Source organism: Manis pentadactyla, chromosome 3 (assembly GCF_030020395.1).
Source record: "Manis pentadactyla isolate mManPen7 chromosome 3, mManPen7.hap1, whole genome shotgun sequence".
Taxonomy (NCBI): Eukaryota; Metazoa; Chordata; class Mammalia; order Pholidota; family Manidae; genus Manis; species Manis pentadactyla.
In genome coordinates, this window is record NC_080021.1 from 106,430,063 (window position 1) to 106,447,882 (window position 17,820).

The 17,820-nt window shown below is 40.1% G+C and overlaps 1 pseudogene; it reads right to left on the bottom strand.

Annotated features, from left to right (window-relative positions):
• Nucleotides 1-770: 770 nt before the first annotated feature.
• LOC118914297 (serine/threonine-protein kinase greatwall-like) overlaps nucleotides 771-17,820 on the bottom strand; it is an 88,145-nt pseudogene continuing 71,095 nt past the window's right edge.

The following is a 17,820-nucleotide window of genomic DNA, read 5'->3' on the forward strand; positions in this document are numbered from 1 at the left end:
CCTCTTCATTCTCAGTACATGTGGGTTATTCCAGTTACTCTGGCTGGATTACAAGTTACCCCAAAACTTGGTGGCATAAACTAGCCATTTATTGTGCTCATGGATTTTGCGGGTCCAGAGTTTGGACAGGGCACAGCAGGGCTCCACGGTATGTGTCGATGCAGGATGGGGACTGGAGCCATCTGAATGCACGCCCAACGCATGCCTGGCAGTTGCTTCGTGGAGGCCAACTGGAGGCTGACATAGCTGGGGTTCCAAGGGCATCTCTGTGTATATGTGTCTTCTCCATAGTCTTTCCAGTATGGTGGCTTCAGACTAGCAGGGCTTCTGACATGTCAGCTCAGGCTCCCAAGGTGCATGTCCCAGGAGAGAGCCAGGCAGAAGCTGTGTTGCCCTTTCTAACCTGTGCAGTCACTTCTACAATTTCCTTCATTAGAAGCAAGTTAGTAAGCCTGGTCCACATGCAAGAGAATGGGAATTAGATTCCACTTGTGGAAATAATGCCACAAAATTTGCAGACACATTGTAAAGCTACCATGTTGGTTTATGTCTTAAAAAATGCCACCCTTTTTAGAGGGGTTTCTGAGTTTAAGGAAGCTGTATGTATTCAAATTCACCATTGCTACCTACAAGTCTAACTGGGTTCTTGAATTCTTTATTTGGGTGTCTCACAAACATGTCAAACTTAATGTGCCCACCAATCCTGCCCCTCATTTTCAGAGTATAGCACCACTATTGACCCTGTTGCTCGTCAGAAATTAGGTGTCAGACTTGGTTCCTCCAGTCCTGTCATCCTCCTCCTACCATCCATCAGGAAGTACCATTGATTCTACCCCTAAAATATATCGAGAATCCAGGTGGGCTGGTTCAATAGCTTTCTACAGTTTCCCTCTTTCAGATACTGCCCTGGCCAGTACATTTTCCACAGTTACAAGAATGACCCATACATGGCTGGTTTGGTATGAATTGAAAGGAGACCTGGTGGAGACAGCATATGTTTGCACAACCTTTTGGACTCAGCATGTTTGTAATTGGCTAACAATCAGGTCTTTCTGGCAAACTGAGTAACCAGACCAGAATGTCCCTCGGGATGCTTTTGGAGAATAATGGCAAGGTTTTATGTAGTGACCCATTTCCCAAACCCCAAGTTAAGATAAATATGCTAAGAAGTAGCAGAGTACTTAGGGTTCAAATAATGATCACTTATGAAACCCCTTTTAAGTGAGGTATGTACTTCATCCTGTTTAATTCTGACAGAGGTAAGCCAGTGTAAATAGCTGCCTCTTCAAACATATTTTCTGTAGTTAACATTTAGTGGAGGTGGGAGAAAATCATTTTCTGTTAATAAAAATTGTATAACACAACAGATGCACAGATTCCTACTGGCAGAAGCAGTGAGTGCTCTTTAAAGGCTTATGCATATCCACACGCAGACACAACTCTCAGGATCAGTCCCATTTCCCGCTGTTATTATTCTGTCACTGGTTTTCCTTAGCAAGTGTCTGAACCCACAGCTTGGCTGGTGTATTAAGGGTTTAAGTTTAGTTAGTAAGTCGCTTGCTCCCTGTAAACACCCTTACAGCACACAGCATTCCAGGTGACTACTGAGGCAGACCTAGGTCTGTTTAACTGCAAACTTTTTCATTTTTCCACTTAAGGTTCTTGTACTGGGAATAGGCTCGCTCACTGTCCATTTCACCCAATTATTCAGTAATGTTGCAAGTCCCTGATAAGGTTGGTGTCCTGGACAGTCCCATTAAGGAATCTGCCAAAGGGAGAATAGTATTTAATAGATTTGCAGGAAATTTACATTTGAATGTTGTTCCTTTGGAGGGTAAAAATGCTGAAAGCCTCAGTGAATTCCAGATCGGACCATGGAGCCAAATCTTACCGTGTATATATAAAAGAATGATGTTGACAGATCATATACTTGACGTATGTTACAACTTATTCATTTAAGCAGATTATTTTTTTTGCTAAGATCAGGCTGTCTCTAGTAATACTGCATGTTCTAGACGAATTATTTTAAAGATGTAAGCCATTACGTTTTTCATTAAAATTGAACAAGCTGTTAAAATTGTTACAGCGCATCATACCAAAGCTTCCCTGTACTATGTTAAACAAACAGGTATTGCAGAGAAAGCACCAGAGCAGTCAAGGCCACAAAACTGTATTTGTAGTGAAGGAACCTAAACCTTAGTTCTTTGTTTATTCCTCACTCCTTAAAAGAGTTACACTTCCGAGTGATGGCATTTTCCAGTCACAATTTTGAGCTGGAAATCACAATTGCAGCCTTCAATGACTGCCCTCACGGCTACTGTACACATCACATTAAAATAAAACCATATGATTTTGTTCTTTTAACACTAAACTGAAGGGTTGACTGAAATCAACAGAAGTGAAAGAAAATCAAGCTCAAGTTCACGCTTTCTCTAACAGATGGTGTCATTTTACTTTGATTGATACATTAATTTCCATAAAGTGCAGTAACAAAATAAGACGAAAATAGCTTTGGAAGCCTATATACAGCTCTGAGAACAAGATAACATACTGGTTATATTCTTGATAGCCTTTTAACTCTGTGGAAGCTGTTACATTAAAATTTCACTGATCCAGGTAAATTAATGATCTTCTCTTAGATCAATCTAGTATTAAGGAGTATGTAAGCTTGCTAGCTTATTCAATAAGATAGGTTAGATTAAAGGGAAAAATGTATGTGTTATAGACTGAATCCAGATATGGTCAGGTGCTGGGCATTATTCCTGGCTTCGAAAAAGGATGTATCTGTTTCATCATCTGGCTGGGGTATGAAAGGCATAGTTTGATGCTGCAGATTTTCCCAGTCTACGTCACTGAAGAGAGGATGATGTTTTAGCTCTTCGGAAAAATACAAAACAAAACCACATTATGACAATATCACCTAAGTAATTAATGTTCTACAGGAATTAGGGAGAGAGCATCTCACGTATCTCGCCCTACTTTATTAATATGCCAGCATCACAGACATTTATTTATTGTCTCTGTATTCAACCACATACTTCACAACAGCACACACACTTGTCAGTCATTCTGTGTATCACTTGGCACATGACAGGTGCCTGGTCTGTATTTGTCAAACGAGTGAACAATCTGCCTTAACAGAAGCCTAGCTTTCTCAATGCCTCCATTTTCTCACACAGTCCCTGACTTGAGGTAGAAGAGAGCTTGGCTCACTTCCTGCTCCCCCATAGAGCCTCCACACCACTGATCTTCCAGGATAAATGTCCCATTTCTCATTCCAAGGCCTTGACGCATGTTTGCATCTCTGCAATCCTTAGTTAGCGCTATCTATTGCCCTAGAGAATGTTAGTAGGAAATTCGTCCCCCATCCCCCCGCCGCCTTCCCTTTGCTCCATCCTTCTTCACAGTGAGCTCAGCATGTGCACTGAGGACTCCTCTGACACAGCCTCTTCGTGGGTCTCTGGCTTCTGTGGCTTCATGCAGTTGTGGTTCTGTGACACACTGACTATTCAGCAGTCTGGCTACACAGGACTGCTTCACTTAAAAGACCTCACCTCTGCTCACCTGTTTAACTACATGTTCAGTACCTGGCATCTTTCCTATTTCCTTCTACCTGCTAAATGAAAATACACTCTTCTGATCATATGTGATATTTAGTTGCTAGACATAAGCTCTTCTCTCCTCAACCCTTCACTTCAAAAGACAATGATAAAGACACTGGCAACATATTAAGTGACAAAGCATTAATTAGTTCGAAAAAAAAACCTCATTAAAAATACAACCAAATTTACAGATCATATTGAGAGAAGACTACACAGGCAGGGAAGAATTATGTATTGGGGCAATAGGTCGGCAACCAATATTCACAACTTGGTTCTTCCCTCAACTAAAAGACTGGTCGTGATTAATGATCAAATAGCAAAAATAATGTACATCCAGAGAATCTGTCTCCTAATTGTTCAAAATAAGTAACTGAGCATGGATTACTTTAGAGTTACTCATACCAGTGACGAGTAACTCTTAAACTGTGATATCTCCATGTGATGTGATGTTCTATGACCCTCATCATAACCGTTTATTTAAACTGAACTCAAAGGAATTTTAATTCTAGTTTAAGATGAACTAAATAGTTGCTGGAGCAACTGTTTATTAACTGAAGAATACCCCTAGCATCTGGTTCACTCTCTAAACTGTTCATTAAACAAACAAATCTGAGGTCATTGGTAAGAATGCATTTCTTCTGTCTCTACTTACTTTGAGCAAACGATAGTACATTATAGCCATTCTCTAAGCAACAGATTCTCAGTGTGGGCACAAGGGACATTTGGGCCTGGACGACCGTTTGCTTTGGGCCCGTCCTGTGCATAGCAGAATGCTGAGCAGAATCCCTGGCCGCTACCTACTAGGCACCACCAACAGCTGTGACAACCAAAAATGTCTGTAGACAATGCCAACTGTCCTTTGGGGAGCAAAACCATGCCACTTGAGGACCACTCTTCTAAATTAATTTTTAGAGCCGAGTTTTCAAAAGTCTGCACTCTGACTTTACACAGGCTTTTTTCCTCAAATCCTACTCTGCCCAGAGGTCTTCCTGGCCATTCCCTGTCAAAACTCTCCTGCCACCGCTTCACATCCTCTGACCTGGTTTCTTTTTTCATAGTACTCACCACTAGGTGGCAGGAGGTCACGGTAGTATTTGTTTACTAAAGTCTTCCTACTAGAAAGACAGCTCTAGGAGCACAGGGGTTTGAGTCGGCTCATCTCTAGGATACGCCCGCAGCAACACTGCCTGAAACCTAGCAGTCATTCTGTGGGATCTGTTAAGTAAATCACTAAACTGTGGATCTTACTAGAGGGAACACCTTGAAGCTGATGCAAGTGACCCATAGCGAAAGCTCATTTCTCTGTATGTACAAAATCATTTCTACTTCACGTGGACTATATTTAGGACATAATGCTTATTTGTCTCTCTCTATATATGCCTTGTTAGAAAAAGGATTTTAAGGCAGCTGCTAAGAAATTCACTCGTTTCAAAACTGGAGTTTTATGTACCCCCTGCATTGGAAAAAAATCATTGAATGGTTCACAATGTACCAAATTTGTCTTATTTGAGGCAACCTGGCACTTGACATATGTGTCAACCAATAATGGCATCAGAAATGAAGAAGTAAGAAATAAGAGAAAAGAGTTTTGATAAAAACATTTGCTGTATTTGTCAATGGTTAATTTTATCTAGCTTTGAAAACCCTAAGACACTGACAAGATAAGATTGTTTCAGGTCCCTGCTTGAGATTAATAACATTCAATGAGTGAATATACCACAACCTGACCACAGTAAATCCCATCTTAATGCAGAATAAGGGCAAGTATATCAGTGTATACCTTGAGGGCAAAAATAAACTGAAAAATTTTTTAGCCAATTTTGCAGTCAGCCATCTGTAGTACTGTACAAGTACGTGATACCATTATTAATATTCACCCCTTGAAACAAATCAAGGGTAAATAAAGGGTTCATTTCAACACAAAACATTACCTTTCAGTTCAGCTCTCATTGTATCATCAATGGTTAAAAGTATTTCTACTGTATTCTGAGCATTTTCAGATAACTTTTCTTCACCTGCAGGCCAAGGGATATCTACAAATACAAATAAGCGTGTTAACCAGTGTTCAGGACAATAATACACAGAGGTAAAAGAACCTATCTTAACAGAAAAGGAATCACCTCTTTTCAGAATATTCTGGAACACTTGTTGTGGCATTTCATCATTGAAAGGGGGAATTCCTGTTAGAAACTCAAACAAGCAAACTCCAAGTGCCCACCAGTCCACTGCAGAACCTGGAATTTAAGAGGAAGAAGTAGCTGAGCTTGCAAGCATTTTCTACAAATGTTTGATCAAGGCATTCATTTCCTCAGACTTTCTTCTAGCTTCATAACATTCAAAAAGCCAAATTACCCTCCTTTAAGTAATGTGGCAATTACTTCCCTTCTGTTTTCCAAGACGTTTAGCATTTGCACAGCTGGTTAAATAAAAGTTAAAGCTATCTTTTTTCACTTATTGATAACCTCTGATGTTATGCTTACTTATTCTAAATCCTAAAACATAATCAAGGAATGTACTTAAGCTACAGGCTCTTCTCTAAAATACAGTACTTCTCAATTTCAAGTCAGGAAACAGTAACGTTTAGATGATTCTGTACACTGCTTGTTCACAAAGGTATGAGATGAGGTAAGAACATCTATCCTAATTGGAGGATACGTGGTAACTTAGGGAAAGCCTTACACTGTTTTAGTGTAGCTTTGCTCCTTTTAAGAATATGGACAACTTCATTTAACAAAAAATATTCACTTAAACTATGGTTTGAGGAGGTAACTAGGAGATAGGTCTTAATAGTAAAACTGATTTCTAAATAAAATCTTTGTCAGAAGTATCCTTTATATACAAAGATGTTTAAACAATTATTCTAACTAAATATGACCTTATAATCTGGTTTATGCTTTCGTTTAGTTCTATGAGTGAAGTGTTTCCTAAGCAAAGGTTAATTTCAGTCTAAAAATGATTAGCTTCAATATAAATTCAGAAAAGGAATTCCAGTCTAGTACTATAATTTCCTGAAAATTAGTCTTAAAATCAATTTCACAAAATTCATGACTGTGGTTAACCAGCTGCCAACATTCCATTTTTAAAATAGGTAGTTTTAAAGTTTGGAATCTGCATTGTGAAATCTGCCATTAGGAAAAAGAATTCATGCATTTAGAGTGCCTTTTCCCATCCTCCCTAAGAAACACAAGATGCAATAGTCTATAGGCTTCTATTACTAGAGTAATCAGTATAAGAACATATGAACCACTTCAGTTAATAGACCTTTAAAGCAGCACTGAGAAAAAGTTATTCCACTGGATTAGATAATATAACTGCATAACAAAAAAGTAGGAAGAAATCAGGACAAAAATATATTTTTCTCTTATGTTAGAAATTAGGACCCTTTTCCAAGCTCAGCCTAAGTGTATGTATGTCAATAACATACATGATTTCTCCAAGGATCTGTCACACACACTCATACACTTGAGTCAAAGTCTAATAAGATCACATATTGTGGTAAATTGTAACAAATAAATATCATTAGCCAGAGAAATAGAACAAGCTTGTCTTATATTACTGGTTTTCTAGTTCAAAAACCACTTCTGTAATTTGTATATTAATACTGTTTTACCTTCTATTTTCTAATAATAATGGAACAAAATGGTCTGGAAAAATCAAGCCCTTTTGTGCTAATTTTAACATTTTTATCAAGCCTATTTCCTAGGCTGCAATAAAAAATGCTGTATCTTCATTCTCTGCTACCTTTAAATGCTATAAAGAATTGCCACATTGCCTGTATTTGTTTTCACAGAGAACGACAACTTCTCTGGATGTCTTTCTGCTCAGAAGACATAAGATACTCATTTTTGTATTTCATGAGTGAGTTGAAAGGGAAAATGCTTTTTATGCAATGTGATCTGGTTACCCTTTGCTTAGTTTAATGTGCTTTGCAATATTACTTTAGGGAGATGCTCACTCACTGGAAGCCAGAAATCCTGCATTGAAGAAAACAGCAGTTATGTACACCGCACTAACATGATGAGTTCATGGTCACACCACCCACTGAACTGGACACTAGGTGTTATGCCAGATGTAAGGGATTACAAAGATGAGGACACAAAGAGCTTTCCCCAAGGAGCAAACAGCCTACTCTGAGACAATACAGATAACTTCAATACAGTATTAAGAGAGACGAAACAGACATATACATATACAAGAAGCTATGGGAAACTCAGGCCAGAGTTCCTCAGTCCGCTTGGCTGAGGCAGAGCACCAGCAAAGGCATCAGAAGTCTTGGCAGGATCTTTACAAGTAGGTCAAACGAAGAAAGAGAAAAGCTGAAGAGACTGCCCCTGGGGCCTGCCTTTTGGGGTAAGACCTAGCAGCAAGGAGGGAACTGTTTTTGTTTTTGCTTTCTAAATTGTTATTCTAAGTTTCTTTGCATTCTTTTTGTTTTAGAAGGATGTATCAAATTACTTTTATAGAAAATAAAAATTAAAAAATACACCACTGGATAGCTGAGGTAACTAGATGTCCCCCTAGAACAGTAATAAGGTGCTGTAAAGTAAATCTTTAAATATGAATCTTACTGTCACACTGTATCTATGTTAGAGAAATGGAAATTATAATACAAAGGAAATGAGTTGGCAAGTCTGGGACTTGGCAAAAGGGACACTGCACAAAAATCAGTCACGTGCCCAGAGGACCCTCGTTGTTTTGGCTAATACAGAAAGGTGAATGTTAAAGGTGTCAACTTTCAACACTGTGCAGATTATTCCCAAGGCTTAGTGAGTGCTGCCAAGGAATTCTCCTGTGTGCTAAGCAGAAGGAAAACTTACTATAGTCTTAAGAAATTTTCTTAAGCTTTTGTAGAGGGAACAGATATAACAACTAATTATAGGTAGAATGATATAAATTTTTAGAGTTTTAATAAAGTATGGAAGTGAATAACTAATTCTCCATAATTGATCAAGGCATGCTTTATGGTACAGGTGGCATTTGAACTGATGATGAGATGAGGAGAAATCTGACAGGAAGACGACTGGGGTCTGGCTTTTCTAAACAAAGTACATGTGTGCACAGTAAGGAAAATCTGAAACTAGATGTGTCTAAAAAGTGGAATGGGAAGCCTGTAAAGAGCTTCTTTGAGAGACGAGGCTGGTGTAAGAGCTAAGCCTCAGACGCCAAGGCCAGTAATCTGGACTTCATTTCGCAGGTAGGAAGGAGCCTCCGCGGTGTTTCAAGGAGGGAAGCAGCATGAACCGTGTTACATATTAAGAGGACAAATTGGTGGCAGTGCTTACAGACAGTAAAATGACATTGAGGGGCCAGAAAGCAAGCTGTTAAATTAATGAAAAGGAAAGGCGAGGTTCCTATGGAGCATGTGGCCGAGGTAACATGGTGAGGACAGACACTGCAGAGCTGTAACTGACGTGACTTAAATGCCCAAATGAAGGGACAATGACTGTGTCACTACAAAGATGGTGAAATTGTGAGAGGTGCAAGCTAGACACAACCAGTGCAGTCCTGAAGCTCAGCATCCCAGTGCCCAGAACACTGCTACCTGGAGGAAGTCAGCAAGTCAGCATTAGAGGTAGATATCTGGGCACCATCCAGAGATGTGACAAGTGGCACCATGGGAGTGATGAGATTAACAGGGAGCACGTGTAGGGAAAAAAGGTAGAGGGCAGGATCTTGAATGTGGGTGTTTCGCAGAGAGCAGGGAGGAGCTGAGGAGAGCTGCAGGGCTAAGAGGAATGAGGCTGGGAAGCAGTTGCCCACCATGACCCTAAGGACACCACTGGTGACTGTTACTGATACAAACGTTTTCACAAAATGGCAACAACAGGACTGCCAGAGCCAAAATCATCAGGCAAAGAGAATAGGCAACCGTGGAGAGGTTAGGTGGTGAGAGGAGGACAAATAGAAACTTATTTTCTGGCTAAAAAGGAAAGGCAGCAAAGGAAAACAGAATGTGTGGCGAGTGGGGAGGGAAAGATGAGAGAGATGGCCACCAAAGGAGCCCAAAGACAAGGGGAATAACGGACATCAAGGCGGGGAAGAAGAGTTCCTGATGGGGTGAATTATGTCCCGCTGAAAAAAGCAGGTGGATTCTAACCCTGGAGTCCTCCGAACGTGGCAGTTGGAAACAGGAGCCTTGCAGATGTACCTCATTAGGTTAGGATGAGGTCCTATTGGAGGGGGGCCGGGGCCCTGGGCCAATACGCCTGGTGGCTGGGTAAGAACACAGCCACACAACCAGAGAGACACACGGGGAGCGCTGTGTGCAAAGGGACACTGAGCAGTGTGTCTGCTAGCCAAGGATGCTGAGATCCCTGGCAAACCACCAGAAGCCAGGGAGAGGCAAGGAAGGATTCCCCTGCAGCCTTCAAAGGGAGCACGGTCCTGTGGGCACCTTGACTTCAGACCTTGAGGTTCCAGGATGGTCAGGCAATACATTTCTGTTGTGCTGACCCACCCAGCGTGTCCTAGTTTGTTACAGTAGGCCCTAGGAAACCAATACAGCTCGGCTCAGAATGTGGGCAGGGACAATTCTTCAGAGTGAGGGGGAAAAAGAAGGCAGGTGAAAAGGCCATCCTTTTATTCCTATACTGCATTTGGAATGACGGCTCATTTCAGGCTCAGCCCTGCTGGTGAGGGTGAAAGTGAGGGTAAGCTCTAAACAGGAAGAGGTTCTGGGGACCAAACCCCAATTTGGTCCAACTTTGTCTGCAGGAGCCCAAAGTAGAGCAGACCTGAGAACACATTTAGGACAAAGATAACAGAGCAGGTAGAAGGTGGGGCCTCTCTGCATCACTGAGACTGAATCAGAAGGGAAAAAACAAATGGCTGCCTGTTTTCTTTTCCCATAATAACTGCCATTTATATGAGAGAACAGTAGTCCACAAGTTTATTTTCTCTTACTTTAGGTAGGCTGAGTACCAAAGAAATATAAAACAATTTTACCTCAAAAAAAAAGCAAGTATAGTGATAGCAAATACTTAAAAACTCAGGACACACATGCCTTACCGTGGGCCCTGCCGAGTAACAGCTCAGGTGCCAGGTAGTCTGGGGTCCCTAGGATTCGCCCATCCTCTACTGGGGCTGCCCCTCTTCTCATGGACTTTGGGGTTTGGAATGGAGTTCCTAACTTGATTTGATTTGAGGTCTTCTAATTTAAAAGGAGTTTAAGAGGAAATAAACATCTTAAGACCTTTTATAGTGAACAGAAATGATAAAACCAAAGAAAAGCTAGGTTCCTGGGCCTTAAAGATATACTCAAATCCATGATCAGTTTTGAAAATAGACTCATAACTAATTATAATGAAGGAAAGTCCTGATATCTAATGAAATCAATAGCTTAGATAATACCAATTATTTCAGTAAGAAATAATGAAAATATTCAAGAAACAATGAAAAAAAACCCACAAGAAAAATTTCTTGATAGCATGGATTAATACAAGCTTAAGGATGGTCACCAAGGGAGGCTATGGATGACAAATAATTACATTCTTATTACAACACATAAAACAGAACTACACATAAATAACTTCTTATGCTAACTGGCATTTAAAGTTTAAACATATTTTGCCTCACAGGGCTCTGCAAGACCAGTAGGACTGATACCGTTCTCTCTACAGACAGATGGGAAACTGGCTATGAAGGAGAGGGGTTTCTAAGTTGCTCACGAGGCTCTGCATAGAAAACCCAAGCCTTGCAACCCTATTATACTTTCTATATCATAATGTCTCTCCAAAGGAAGAAAAAAGGAAACTTTGGGTTTATTAAAACAAAGGCTTAGAAAATAAAAACAAAATAAGATTTGAAATACATCTACTTCAACTCTTTTCTACAAAGACAAGAGACAATTTAAGTATGTCCTTAGAGGGCAGTGAAGTGGAGTGGACTTTAACTTTGTATCTCACAGTCACTGGGATCAAGTGAAAATACACGACTGTAATTATATAAACATGTGACTGAAAATAGGTCAAAGCATACAGAGCAACACAAATGAAGGCAGCATTGTGGTTAGGAATAAACATTACTGCCAGCTTTGCTTTTCTGCATTAAGATTTCCAACTATCCATAAATGCCCAGCAAGCAGAAAAACACGATTAATATATAATCTAGCTGAGAGGCAAGTGCCTGGCCTTAACAGTTTATTTTTCTGAACCCTAAAACACAGAGTGTTAGAAAGTTGTAACATACCTGATGTGGCATATAGGGTCTTCCTTTTTGAATAGGGCTTACAGCCATGGGATAGGAGCCACTATAAGCAAACGAAAGACTCATTGCATCTGAAGAAATATTCATTTTGGATGGTTCTGAGTTACTGGATGCATGAGTGTGACTGTTAAAACTTTGGAAAGCTACAACATTTCTTTTAGAGAAGGCTCATATTTTCAAGCCCTCCGAAGAAGGAGCTAACATATTTTGGTTACTGTCTTGGGCAGCAGGATTCTCATCACCTTCTTGCAAGGGACTTTCCTGGCATCTGGGTGATATGGTGAGTAGGTCTTCAACATTTGCTTCTTCAAATGAGGATTCTTTGATGCTTTTATCTGGATCTAAGGACTGCCTTTCTAATGGACTTCTCATTATAGAAATTCCAGGAAAAGATGAACCCGAGTCCATAGAAATACTTTTAGGAGCTCTATCATTATCAGAACATAGAAAACTAGAATTTGAGTAGTCCTTCTTCTTATGTTCATCGCAGTCTTCATCCAGCTCACACATGAGGTTTTTGGCTATCATTGGGATAGGTGATTTTTCTGGTGTCTGTTGTTTATCAGTAAAAGAATGAACCATGTTCTTATTAACACCATCATTTCGCTGACCTGTATATACCGATAGCTTAAGGTCCTGGACATCAGTTGTTAAGCCTGTACTTTGATTTGCACAACAACCTCTCACTTCATTACTATGATCATGCTATGTACAATTTTTTTTATTCTGTATAATTTCCTGACAAGGACTGGAGTCAACTAACTCAAAATTTCTTTTCAAGCTTCTTTTCACAAGGTGTTCCTCAGTCATGCCACCAGAATCCACAGCCCACTGATTTGACTGGTGCAAACCAGACTGCTTTGTGTCAGCGTCCATCTTAATATTTAGATGCAGTTCTCTTGCTTCCCAAGAAACCTCTCCAGAGAAGTGTTTTTGGGCCAAGTTTACCAAAGCGCTCCCAGTGGAGGGAATGGTGCTGCTGTTGTGGATGGCAGAAAGCCCGAATCCAAGATCCTTCCTGTTGAAACTTTGGGTCTGGGTGGCATTTGTAGAATGTGGACATGAAGGCTTTTCAGTTGTATTCCAGCTCATCATTGTGGAGCCCAGTGTACTGTCACTTTCCTAAGGTGGAAAACACTTTATAGTTATGTGAAGCTGAGATTCTTTTTTGTTTTTTACCTTATTTTTTAAATTGAAGTGTAGTTGATAAACAACAGTCTGTTAGTTTCAAGTATACAACATAGTGACTTGACAGTTACCTACATTATTTAAAAAGAAAAATGCTCACCCCAGCTACTATGGTTACTGTCTGTCAACAGAAAGATATATATGCTGTATTTTCATTTCCGTGAATAATTTATGTTATGATTGAGGTTTTGTGCCTCTCTATCCCCTTCACCTATGTCACCCTAAAGTTGAGATTCTTTAAACTTTAAAACCTCTGTTGATTTAGGTGGGATAAATGACTTCATAAAATACTATGCAACCCATTCCCACTTTTCAGTGGAACAAAACAACGGTAACAGAATTAAAAAGCAACACAAACTAGTATACATTCATATACATTATTTTGAGTGAAACACTGGTTTAAAATTTAGATAAACTCTTTTATAATATATACTTCATAGTGTATTTCATGTCATTTAAATAGAATAAAATAACAGGCAACATATTTAAACAAAATTGGGGATAAGACAGTATTATGTATGTATCTAATTTGCAAGGCAGGTATGGATGATTATTCTGAAATGCAAAATGCACCGGGCTTAAAATATAGTTAATGGGGGAGAAGCCAAGATGGCAGCGTGAGTAGGGAAGCGGAAATCTCCTCCTAAAATCATACATATTTTTGAAAATACAACAAATACAACTATTCCTAAAAGAGAGACCAGAAGATACAGTACAATAGCCAGGCTACAAGAAGTCAGCACCTCACGAAGGGGGTAAGATACAAGCTGCGGCCCAGCGGGACCCAAGCCCCCAACAACCCGACCTCCCTAGCGGGAGGAAAGGAGTAGAGCGGGCAGGGAGTGTAAGCCTAGGACTGCTAAATACCCAGCCCTAGTCATACACACTGGGAGTGCAGACACACAGTGTGTGGTGTGCTGGATACTAGGGAAACGGAACAGTAAAATCTGCGATCGGGTACCCGCAGCCGGCGCCCCTTGGGAGAAAAGACAAGAAAGTGCTTTTTGAAAGTCTTCAAGGGACAGGGGCCTCACAGCTGGACGGAAGTGTCCTGGCAACTCAGTCCAGCAGCTGGGAACACTGGGGAACTCCGGGCGCCCTAACCCACTGTGCGGCAGGGCAGCTCTGAGGCCCCGCACGGTGATAAACAGCCTCCCACCCACTCCCCCTCTGGCGCGGCCCTGCCATAGCAAGGGAGGAGCCTGAGAGTGGCTGTACCCACAGCAACCACCCAGAACTGCCTCCGCAGCCACCTGGGCCAGACTCAGAGGCCCTGTCGGTGCGCGGCTGCGAGGGGTCGCCGTTCTTGCAGGACAGGAAGGCGACCAGCAAGCAAGAAGGGACTTTGTTCAGCCAGTTGACACACGTGCCCACTGCCCATGACTACCTCTATCGCCATGGAAAGGTGAAGAATTTGATCCAGACAAGAATAACCCAGACAACTCCTGGGAAGGAGGCTGGGGAAATAGATTTAACCAATCTTCCTGAAAAATAACTCAAAATTAAGGTCATAACCATGCTGATGGACCTGCAGACAAATATGCAAGAGCTACCGGATAAAGATGGCAGGAAGAATATAGAAATAAAACAATCTCTGGAAGGACTTAAGAGCAGACTGGATGAGGTGCAAGAGGCCATTAATGGAATAGAAATCAGAGAACAGGAACACAGAGAAGCTGAGGCAGAGAGAGATAAAAGGATCTCCAGGAATGAAAGAATCTACGAGAACTGTGTGACCAATCCAAACAGAACAATATTCACATTATAGGGGTACCAGAAGAAGAAGAGAAAAAAAGGGATAGAAAGTGTATTTCAAGAAATAATTGCTGAAAACTTCCCCAAACTGGGGGAGGAAATACTCCTCAGACCATGGAAGCCCACAGAACTCCCAACAGAAGGGACCCAAGGAGGACAACACCAAGGCACATAATAATTAAAATGGCAAAGATCAAGCACAAGGACAGAGTATTAAAGGCAGCCAGAGAGAGAAAAAAGGTCACCTACAAAGGAAAACCCATTAGGCTATCATCAGACTTCTCAACAGAAACCTTACAGGCCAGAAGAGAATGGCATCATATATTTAATTCAATGAAATGGAAGGGCATTGAGCCAAGAATACTGTATCCAGCAGGATTACCATTTAAATATGAAGGAGGGTTTAAGTAAGGAAAATTTGAGGGAATGTGCCTGCCACAAACTACCTCTACAGGGTATTTTAAAGGGACTGCTTGAGATGGAAGCACTCCTAAGGCTAAATAGATGTCACCAGAGAAAATAAAATCACAGCAAAGAAAGCAGACCAACCAAATACTAACTAAAGGCAAAAAATAAAATCAACTTCTCACAAAAGGAGTCAAAGGAAACACGAAAGAGCACAGAATAAAACACCTAACACAAATAGAATGGAGAAGGAGGAATAAGAAGGGAGAGAAACAAAGAATCATCAGACTGTGTTTATAATAGCTCAATAAGTGAGTTAAGGTAGACAGTTAGATAGTAAAGAAGCTACCCTTGAACCTTTGGTAACCATGAATCTAAAGCCGGCAATGGCAATAGGTACATATCTTTCAATAATCACCCTAAATGTAAATGGACTGAATGCACCAATCAAAAGACACAGAGTAACAGAGTGGATAAAAACCAAGACCCATCTATATACTGCTTACAGGAGACACACCTCAAACCCAAAGATATACACAGACTAAAAGTCAAGGGATAGAAAAAGATATTTCATGCAAACAACAGGGAGAAAAAAGCAGGTGTTGCAGTACTAGTAAAAGACAAAATAGAGTCTTCAAAACAAAGAAAGTAACAAGAGATAAAGAAGGACATTACATAATGATAAAGGGGTCAGTCCAAAAAGATGATGTAACCATTATAAATATATATGCACCCAATACAGGAGCACCAACATATGTGAAACAAATACTAACAGAATTATAGGAGGAAATAGAATGCAATGCATTCGTTCTAGGAGACTTCAACACACCACTCACTCCAAAGGACAGATCCACCAGACAGAAAATAAGTAAGGACACAGAGGCACTGAACAACACACTGGAACAGATGGGCCTAATAGACATCTACAGAACTCTACACCCAAAAGCAGCAGGATACACATTCTTCTCAAGCGCACATGGAACATTATCCAGAATAGATCACACACTAGGCAACAAAAAGAGACTCAGTAAATTCCAAAAGATTGAAATTCTACCAACCAACTTCTCAGACCACAAAGGCATACAACTAGAAATAAATTGTACAAAGAAAGCAAAAAGCCTCACAAACACATGGAGGCTTAACAACATGCTCCTAAATAATCAATGGATCAATGACCAAATTCAAATGGAGATCAAGCAATATATGGAGACAAATGACAACAACAACACAAAGCCCCAACTTCTGTGGGATGCAGTGAAAGCAGTTCTCAGAGGAAAGTATTTAGCAATCCAGGCCTATTTAAAGAAGGAAGAGCAATACCAAATGAATAGTCTGAAGTCACAATTATTGAAATTGGAAAAAGAAGAACAAATGAGGCCTACAGTCAGCAGAAGGAGGGACATAATAAAGATCAGAGAAGAAATAAATAAAATTGAGAAGAATAAAACAATAGAAAAAAATCAGTGAAACCAAGAGCTGGTTCTTTGAGAAAATAAACAAAATAGATAAGCCCCTAAACAGACTTATTAACAGAAAAAGAGAATCAATACACATCAACAGAATCAGAAACGAGAAAGGAAAAATCATGACGGATCCCACAGAAATACGAAGAATTATTAGAGATTACTATGAAAACCTATTGCTAACAAGTTGGAAAACCTAGAAGAAATGGACTTCCTAGAAAAATACAACCTTCCAAGACTGACCAAGGAAGAAACAGAATATCTAAACAGACAAATTACCAGCAACGAAATTGAAGCAGTAATCAAAAAACTACCCAAGAGCAAAAATCCTGGGCCAGATGGATTTACCGCAGAATTTTATCAGACGTACAGAGAAGACATAATACCCATTCTCCTTAAAGTTTTCCAAAAAATAGAGGAGGAGGGAATACTCCCAAATTCATTCTATGAAGCCAGCATCACCCTAATACCAAAACCAGGCAAAGACCCCACCAAAAAAGAAAATTACAGACCAATATCCCTGATGAACATAGATGCAAAAATATTCAACAAAAGATTAGCAAACCAAATCCAAAAATACATCGAGGATCAAACACCATGACCAAGTGGGATTCATCTCAGGGATGCAAGGATGCTACAACATTCAAAAATCCATTAACATCATCCACCACATAAACAAAGAGAACAACAAAAACCACATGATCATCTCCATAGATGCTGAGAAAGCATTCGACAAAATTCAACATCCACTCATGATAAAAACTCTGAACAAAATGAGTATAGAGGCCAAGTACCTCAACATAATAAAGGCTATACATGATAAACCCACAGCCAACATCATACGTAACAGTGGGAAGCTGAAAGCTTTTCCTCTAACATCAGGAACAAGACGGATGCCCACTCTCCCCACTGTTATTCAACATAGTACCAGAGGTCCTAGCCACAGCGATTAGACAAAACAAAGAAATACAAGGAATCCAGATTGGTAAAGAAGTCAAACTGCCACTATTTGCAGATGACATGATATTGTACATAAAAACCCTAAAGACTCCACTCCAAAACTACTAGAACTAATTTCAGAATTCAGCAAAGTAGCAGGATACAAAATTAATACACAGAAATCTGTTGCTTTCCTATACATAACAATGAACTACCAGAAAGAGAAATCAAGAAAACAATTCCATTCACAATTGCATCAAAAA